Genomic DNA, 9452 nt, shown 5'->3' on the forward strand with positions numbered 1-9452 from the left:
CATTCAACCTGCAGCTGCATACCCCCTCTAGCACCAGGGTCAGCGCATGTTGTTTTTTGTTATCATTGTGAACCTGCGATAGATTTATTAAACACAATAAGTTTTTGTCACAACCTGGCTCGTGGGAAGTGACAAAGTGCTCTTATAGGACCAGGGTGCAAATAATAACATAATAATAATCAATAATTTGCTCTTTATTTAGCCATCTTACATATAAAACCTTATTTGTTCCTCAAAAATTGTGAATAAATCACCACAGGTTCATGAGAATGGTGTGCTTGAAGGGATGCACATAACTCTGCAATCTTGGGTTGTATTGGAGAGAGTCTCAGTCTTTTCCACACACAGTCTGTGCCTGTATTTAGTTTTCATGCTAGTGAGGGCCGAGAATCCACTATCACATAGGTATGTAGTTGCAAAGGGCATCAGGTTCTCTACAGCACTATTTACCAAGAAACTGAGAACGCAGCCCTATCCACATTTTCCCTATCCAGAAATCTGGCAGTGGCTTTTGATTAAATTAAACTTTCACAGAACTTCTTGTTGCAATTTCGATGAGGCTCTCTTGTTCAGATATTGGTAAGTGGACTGGAGGCAGAGCAAGAAATGGATAAAGAATCCAGTTGTTTGTATCGTCCATTTTAGGACAGTACCTGCGTAAATGCGCACCCAGCTCACTCAGGTGCGTCGCTATATCACATTTGACATTGTCCGTAAGCTTGAGTTCATTTGCACACAAAAAAAATAATATAAAGATGGAAAGACCTGTGTGTTGTCCTTCTTACTGCAGACAGATAAGAGCTCCAATTTCTTAGTCATAACCTCAATTCTGTCCTGCACATTGAATATAGTTGCGGAGAGTCCCTGTAATCCTAGATTCAGATCATTCAGGGGAGAAAAAACATCACCCAGACAGGCCAGTGGTGTGAGAAACTCGTCATCATGCAAGTGGACAAACAAGTGAAAAATATGGTCAGTAAAGAAAACTTTAAACTCATCTCTCAATTAAAAGAAACGTGTCAATATTTTGCCCCTTGATAACCAGCACACTTGTGTATGTTGTAAAAGTGTTACATGGTTGCTGCCCATATCATTGCATAATGCAGAAAATACACCAGAGTTCAGGGGCCTTGCGTTAACAAAGTTAACCATTTTCAGTGTACCCAAGTGGCGTCGGAAGCAACTGCTTGTACGTGCATTGCCACTCCACTATGTCTCCCTGTCATGGCTTTTGCAGGGAGGCAGGGTAACCTAGTGGTTAGAGCATTGGACTAGTAACCGGAAGGTTGCAAGTTCAAACCCCCGAGCTGACAAGGTACAAATCTGTCATTCTGCCCCTGAACAGGCAGTTAACCCAGTGTTCCCCGGTAGGCCATCATTGTAAATAAGATTTTGTTCTTAACTGACTTGCCTAGTTAAATAAAGGTAGAAAATAAAAATTAAGTAAGTGCATATACCAACACATCTTCACCACCAAAGTTCAATTGATATCACAAAGCTATCCAGTACTTTATTAACAATATCCTCTCATGTTGTCCTGGTTTGCAGAAGAGGATGTCTTCCTTAATTGACTCCCCATAAACATAACAGACATATACCAGGAGCTGTGCCAGGCCCGCCACGTCTGTTGACTCATCAAGCTGTAACGCATTTAATTCACTGGCTTGTATGCGAAGCAGTAATTGTTTCAAAACACCTCATGCCATGTCACTGATGCGTCGTGAAACAGTGTTGTTTGATGAAGACGTCTGCATATTTTTTGGGGCCTTTTCCCCCAGAATTGTCCCAGCCATATGGTAGCTCACCCTATAAGATGCTTCTTATAAATGGTATCTGTTGCTTTTTTATGTCTTACTACTCGAAAGTTGTGTTTATTCTCGCTCAAAACTCCGGTGGTTTATTTTTCAAATTGTCATGTTTTGTTTCTAAATGTCTGCTCAAGAGCGGAGGTTTTTCCCATGAGAGAGTAACTGTTAATGTGATTGGATGTTAATTATTCAACTAGACTACCTGTATTTGACATTGTGTTGGTTTTATTTTTGACAGTTAAACGAAGCTACTCAGGCAAGAAAAAAAACTCACCCAACTGTATAGCCACATTGCAAAATAAAAATGTACTGTTTGAAAATTGAAGAATTTGTAGGTTTTTTTTCAATATTTTTTTTTATGTGAATCACATTGTTATTGGGTGTACCCCTGGGGGTATGCATAACCCAGTTTGAGAATACCTGCCCTAGAGGCACCAGAACATCACATTTAAGAGCATTTTTAAGATATTTGAGTAACTAAGGTGCAGGAAAACTAAAAGCTGATATACCTAACTCAGAGACCAAAGGAATTTCCAGAGTTAGCCATCTCTAAGACCAGGTGTGGTACCTCGTATGTCCAAAGTTCAGTAAAGATGTTAGATACAGTGGGACTTTTTGTAAAAGGGCTTTATAAATGAAAACATAGCAACGTACCAACCTGCATGACATCAAAGAGGGCCAACCAACTTTCTGGTAGAGAATGCAGTGATGAGTTCTATAATTGTTGCCCTTAATAAAAGCGCTGTGTGCTATGATAAACTGCATCTAACGGCTTTAATGAAGTGGCACCTGCATTCATATAGATGATGTCGCCATAGTCTAGGACCGATAGGAACCTCAACTGAATAATCCGCTTTCCATTTATTTAGCAAGAGGCAGGACCTATTTCTAGAAGCCCAGTTTTATTCTCAGTTTCTTAACTCACCAATATGCTTTTTAACAGACAGCATTTCATCTATCCAGATGCCCAGATATTTGTAAGCAGGGACATGATCAATATGGTCACCATCCAAAGTACATCTGCTTAAATCAGACTTATTTTTATGTGCTTTAGAGAACAATTGAACTGCCATGACATTCTGATACTCAATATTTGCAATTGAACTTGCCTAGTTAAATAAAGGTTAAATAAAAAAATACAAATTTAAAACAACATACATTGCATTCGGAAGGTATTCAGGCCCCTTGACTTTTTCCATATTGTGTAATGTTACAGCCTTATTCTAAAATGTATTCAATAAAATGTTTTTCATCATCATTCTACACAAAAGCAAATTTATAAAAAATGTAAAACAGATATACCTTATATATATATAAGCATTCAGACCCTTTGCTATGAAACTTGAAATTGAGCTCAGGTACATCCTGTTCCATTGATCATCCTTGAGATGTTCCTACAACCTGATTGGAGTCCACCTGTGGTAAATTCAATTGATTGGACATGATATGGAAAGGTACACTCTTGTCTATATAGGCACCCACAGTTGACAATGCATGTCAGAGCAAAAACCAAGCCACGAGGTTGAAGGAAATGTCTGTAGACTCCTGAGACAGGATTGCATTGAGGCACAAAACTGGGGAAGGGTAGCAAACACTTTCTGCAGCATTGAAGGTCACAGTGGCATCCATCATTCTTAAAACTTCTTATTGATAGGGCGCAGCATTTATACTTTTTGATAAATAGCGTGCACAATTTCAACTTCCTGCTACTCATGCCAGGAATATATTATATGCATATGATTAATAGGTGCGGATAGAAAACACTCTGAAGTTTCTAAAACTGGTTCAATCATGTCTGTGACTATAACAGAACTTATGTAGCAGGCAAAACCCCAAGGAAAAACTGTTCAGAATAAAAAAAACATGTTCTCCCTCTGACAGTTCCCTCAGTTGTCTTTGCCAAGGGAAATTAGATAGCGCCCATTTTACAGTTCCTACGACTTCCACAGGATGTCACCAGTCTTTGGAATTGGGTTGAAGTTAATCATTGGTGAAACGAAGAAGAGGCACTTCCTGGAACAACGTTACACTTTTGATAGTTATGCAAGAGGGAAAAAGGAGCATGTTTTGTTTACTTTCTCTATTTTTTTTTATTTCACCTTTATTTAACCAGGTAGGCAAGTTGAGAACAAGTTCTCATTTACAATTGCGACCTGGCCAAGATAAAGCAAAGCAGTTCGACACATACAACGCACAGAGTTACACATGGAGTAAAACAAACATACAGTCAATAATACAGTATAACCAAGTCTATATACAATGTGAGCAAATGAGGTGAGATAAGGGAGGTAAAGGCAAAAAAAGGCCATAGTGGCAAAGTAAATACAATATAGCAAGTAAAACACTGGAATGGTAGATTTGCAATGGAAGAATGTGCAAAGTATAAATAGAAATAATGGGGTGCAAAGGAGCAAAATTAATAAATCTATCGAATACAGTTTGCCAGGTCTACAATTTGATCGATTATCAACGTTTAAAAAAACCTAAAGTTGTATTACAAAAGTAGTTTGAAATATTTTGGCAAAGTTTATAGGCAAATTTTGAAATGTTTTGGAGTGATGTTGTGTTTTGGAAAGCAATTTTTTTCCGGATCAAACCTGCTTTATAAATGGACATTTTGGGTATACATGGACGGAATTAATCGAAAAAAAGGACCAATTGTGATGTTTATGGGACATATTGGAGTGCCAACAAAGAGGCTCGTCAAAGGTAATGCATATTTTATATTTTATTTCAGCGTTTTGTGTAGCGCCGGCTACGCTAATTATTTTGTTTACATAGCTTCTCATGCTTTCGCCGAAAAGCATTTTAAAAATCTGACATGTTGGCTGGATTCACAACGAGTGTAGCTTTAATTGAGTACCCTGCTTGTGTGATTTAATGAAAGTTAGAGTTTGATCGTTTTATCATTTTTTTTATTTGAATTTGGCGCTATGCATTTCCCGAGGCTATTGGCCACTTGAGACGCTAGCGTCTCACTATCCTTATGGCTGCGACCCCCGTACAGGGACCAACATCAGGGGAAATTTCAGTGACAACTAAAAATACAATTCTGTAACATTAAGAACACATTCTTATTTACAATGGCGGCCTACCCGGGCCAAACCCGGATGACGCTGGGCCAATTGTGCACTGCCCGATGGGACTCCCAATCATGGCCGGATGTGATACAGCCTGGATTCAAACTAGTGACATCTCTTGCACTGCAATGCAGTGCCTTAGACTGCTGCACCAGTCGGGAGCTAATGGCAGAGAATTAATGAGTTACTGTGCTGGTATAAAGACATTACTGAGGTAATCTTATTCGCACTGCAATCTGTCCAACCTTGTTCCAAACAGTGGGTGCAGAGAGATAGAGGTGAAGCCATGGAGAAAAGGGGGTTTCTCTGCTTAGCCACTAATTAATGCATTTAAGATATTTTGTGGCCAGCAGTGAGCTCTAAATTAAATGCCCCAAAAAACCTGTTGCATTGATGGACGATTTAAAAAAAGACATTGCCGCCCCACATAATTACAGGACAGTGCATATTTTGTTTCTAATGAAGTGAAAACCACCCCCTTTAAACGTAAAATTAGTCTACCAGAAACATGTGAAAGCTAGCTCTTGGGGCTTGTTGGGGCCTAAGTTTAAGGAAGCATTGAGGTAGGGGACAATAAGGGATTGTCTGGGTCCTCCTGAGTGCTTTATGTGCTGTAAACAAGTAAGTGGTGAATAGCTCCCCTTCTGAGACTCCTGGTGGTCCCATCTTCCCAGCACAACAAAACCTGGCCCTGAGATCGAGGTCCAAAGGGGTCCGGTAAGGAGTAGGAGGGTTGGTGAATGGACCCGCAGCAGCGAGCTGCTCTGAATATGCCTTATGGTTTTTAAGTGATGACACTGGGCTGTGCCTCCCCTCAAGTTATGTTTACACAGGCTTTGTCTCCTCTGATTGGACCTGATGAGAGACTAATTGGTATCTTTTTTACACAACTGTGTACTTAAGCCAATGGCAAGCTGTGGAACGTGGTACTTAAACCAATGGCAAGCTGGGGAAGACAGCATAAGCAGAGTTAATGAGAGGCTTTGCACAAATAAAGGCTTCAAAATGGGTATGTTTTCACACAAGGGAGAAAAGGGAAAGTTCTTTGTTATTTCATTACATAATGTGTAGGCATCTGAAAAGAAGGGGGGACGGAGGGGGAACGGAGGGACACACGGTGGTCATAGAAGTTTGAGGTACTTGTCTTCATAAAGGAATCTATTCTATATTGTTTGGGGGCCCTTGGTTTAGTGTGTCTATAAATAATGAGAGAGGACTGCTCCTCATAATGAATGTGCTTTAGTCTACACAGACAATGACAGGCAGCTCTTCACTGAGGCACACTGGACTGTGTTGAACCACTCTGTGGTAAATGTTTTAGTCCCACTGGCCTAGAGAATAATAACATAAATCATGTCGGCCTTATGGGCCCACACACTACCTGGTTAAGTGGAAGGGCATACAGTATGTTCAGGCTAACAGACCTTGTCCAACAAATGTATTACAAATGTATGAGGTTAGCATGGGACAAGTGGAGCCAAAGATTGACTCATTTAAAAAGTTTTGATACATAGTCAAAATACACTATCTGTTATATACTTACTTACTAAACATTAAGCACATAATTAAATAACCATGAGCTAAAACAAATGATTATTCCAGATATTCCCTTTTGGGGTTATGAGGCAATTTTCAGCAAAAAGAAGCCAGTTTGAGTTTATATAGCCAGTTGTTCTAACCAGTAAGTTGTTCTAGCTGCTGTTTAGTTGGTAAATAATTTGGCAACCTCATTGAGCAAAGCCTTGGACTCACTAAGACGTTAAAGCCTCTCTCTCTTTTTGTCTCTCTATATCCCCATGTGGTTTAGGTATCTGCTCCACAACACGCCGACAAACTCGGAGACCTAAGACTCTGACTCTGTACAGACCCAATCGCCATTTAACTTATTAGTATAGATACTACTTATGCACTAGTGATCAATCTAGCTTTCTCTGATATACTGAGAGTACTGATAAACCAAGAGTATACTGTTTTTTAGATCTACTTATATCCAGCAATGAGTTATGCTCAAAGTACCCTTTTCCAATTCCTGATCCCTTGGTATAATCCTTGGTGTAATTGGCAGACCAAATATTTGTGAGGACTAATTAGTAATGGTATTCAGAGTCTAAATGATCCAATAGCTTCATAAATGTGTGTGTCTAACATCTAAAGGAGCTATTTGCATCTCTATTGTCATGAAAATGTAGCATTTCCTCCATAGAGAGAAAATTAACTTTCTAATGAAATGAACCCGGACACAGGAAGGACCTCAATTAGTAACTCAATTTTCACCCCCATGAGGGTCCAGCCAATGACATCGATACACTAAGACCATCTGGTCATTCAGGAAAATATAATCATGAAGAGATACAAGAAGAGTCCTAGTTAATTACAGGTTGGGTTGAATTAGGCAGCATTGTGTTAACGTGTTAAGGTACTCAAGCTCTGTAGATATCTTATCAAATCAAATTTTATTTGTCACATACACATGGTTAGCAGATGTTAATGCGAGTGTAGCGAAATGCTTGTGCTTCTAGTTCCGACAATGCAGTAATAACCAACAAGTATCCTAACTAACAATTCCCAAACTACTGTCTTATACAAATCAACTCAAATCAAATGTATTTGTATAGCCCTTCGTACATCAGCTGATATCTCAAAGTGCTGTACAGAAACCCAGCCTAAAACCCCAAACAGCAAGCAATACAAGTGTAGGGGGATAAAGAATATGTACATAAAGATATATGAATGAGTGATGATACAGAGCGGCATAGGCAAGATGATTTTACAGTAGATAGTATCGAGTACAGTATATACATATGAGATGAGTATGTAAACAAAGTGGCATAGTTAAAGTGCCTAGTGATACATGCATTACATAAAGATGCAGTAGATGATATAGAGTACAGTATATACGTATACATATGAGATTAATAATGTTGGGTATGTAAACATTATATTAGGTAGCATTGTTTAAAGTGGCTAGTGATATATTTTACAACATTTCCCATCAATTCCCATTATTAAAGTGGCTGGAGTTGAGTCGGTGTGTTGGCAGCAGCCACTCAATGTTAGTGGTGGCTGTTTAACAGTCTGATGGCCTTGAGATAGAAGTTGCTTTTCAGTCTCTCGGTCCCAGCTTTGATGCACCTGTACTGACCTCACCTTCTTGATGATAGCGGGGTGAACAGGCAGTGGCTCGGTGGTTGTTGTCCTTGATGATCTTTATGGCCTTCCTGTAACATTGGGTGGTGTAGGTGTCCTGGAGGGCAGGTAGTTTGCCCCCGGTGATGCGTTGTGCAGACCTCACTACCCTCTGGAGAGCCTTACGGTTGAGGGCGGAGCAGTTGCCGTACCAGGCGGTGATACAGCCCGCCAGGATGCTCTCGATTGTGCATCTGTAGAAGTTTGTGAGTGCTTTTGGTGACAAGCCGAATTTGTTCAGCCTCCTGAGGTTGAAGAGGCGCTGCTGCGCCTTCTTCACGATGCTGTTTGTGTGGGTGGACCAATTCAGTTTGTCTGTGATGTGTACGCCGAGGAACTTAAAACTGACTACCCTCTCCACTACTGTTCCATCGGATAGGGGGGTGTTCCCTCTGCTGTTTCCTGAAGTCCACAATCATCTCCTTAGTTTTGTTGACGTTGAGTGTGAGGTTATTTTTCTGACACCACACTCCGAGGGCCCTCACCTCCTCCCTATAGGCCGTCTCGTCGTTGTTGGTAATCAAGCCTACCACTGTTGTGTTGTCCGCAAACTTGATGATTGAGTTGGAGGCGTGCGTGGCCACACAGTCGTGGGTGAACAGGGAGTACAGGAGAGGGCTCAGAACGCCCCCTTGTGGGGCCCCAGTGTTGAGGATCAGTGGTGTGGAGATGTTGTTGCCTACCCTCACCACCTGGGGGCAAGGAAGTCCAGTACCCAGTTGCACAGGGCGGGGTTGAGACCCAGGGTCTCGAGCTTGATGACGAGCTTGGAGGGCACTATGGTGTTAAATGCCGAGCTGTAGTCGATGAACAGCATTCTCACATAGGTATTCCTCTTGTCCCGATGGGTTAGGGCAGTGTGCAGTGTGGTTGAGATTGCATCGTCTGTGGACCTATTTGGGCGGTAAGCAAATTGGAGTGGGTCTAGGGTGTCAGGGAGGGTGGAGGTGATATGGTCCTTGACTAGTCTCTTATGTGATTATTTCAACAGTATGGTCGTAATATTGTTGTATATCACAGTCTCAGAGAAAAAGAACATGGGGGGAGTTATGTCAAGAAACCCAATGATGAAGCAAATTATTGTGTGCAATAGTAGAAAAGTATCTAGAATCATTTTGAGAGAATGTGTTCATAAAAATGTACTGTTTAGCAGCAAGTCATTTGTAAAAAGAGTCAATTGTTCCCAAAGTCCTAATAGCTTATAGCTAGAACACACAGCCCACTGGGAGAATTCTCCAAATGTTGCTAATAACCTATTGCTAGAGCACACAGCATTCCCTAAAATTCCTAATGACCTATTGCTGGAATACACAGCATTCCCAAAAATGTTCTATTATCTAGCCTACAGACTTAAGAGTTAGGAACACAGCATTCCCAG

Source organism: Oncorhynchus gorbuscha, linkage group LG11 (genome assembly GCF_021184085.1).
Source record: "Oncorhynchus gorbuscha isolate QuinsamMale2020 ecotype Even-year linkage group LG11, OgorEven_v1.0, whole genome shotgun sequence".
In the NCBI taxonomy this organism is placed as follows: Eukaryota; Metazoa; Chordata; class Actinopteri; order Salmoniformes; family Salmonidae; genus Oncorhynchus; species Oncorhynchus gorbuscha.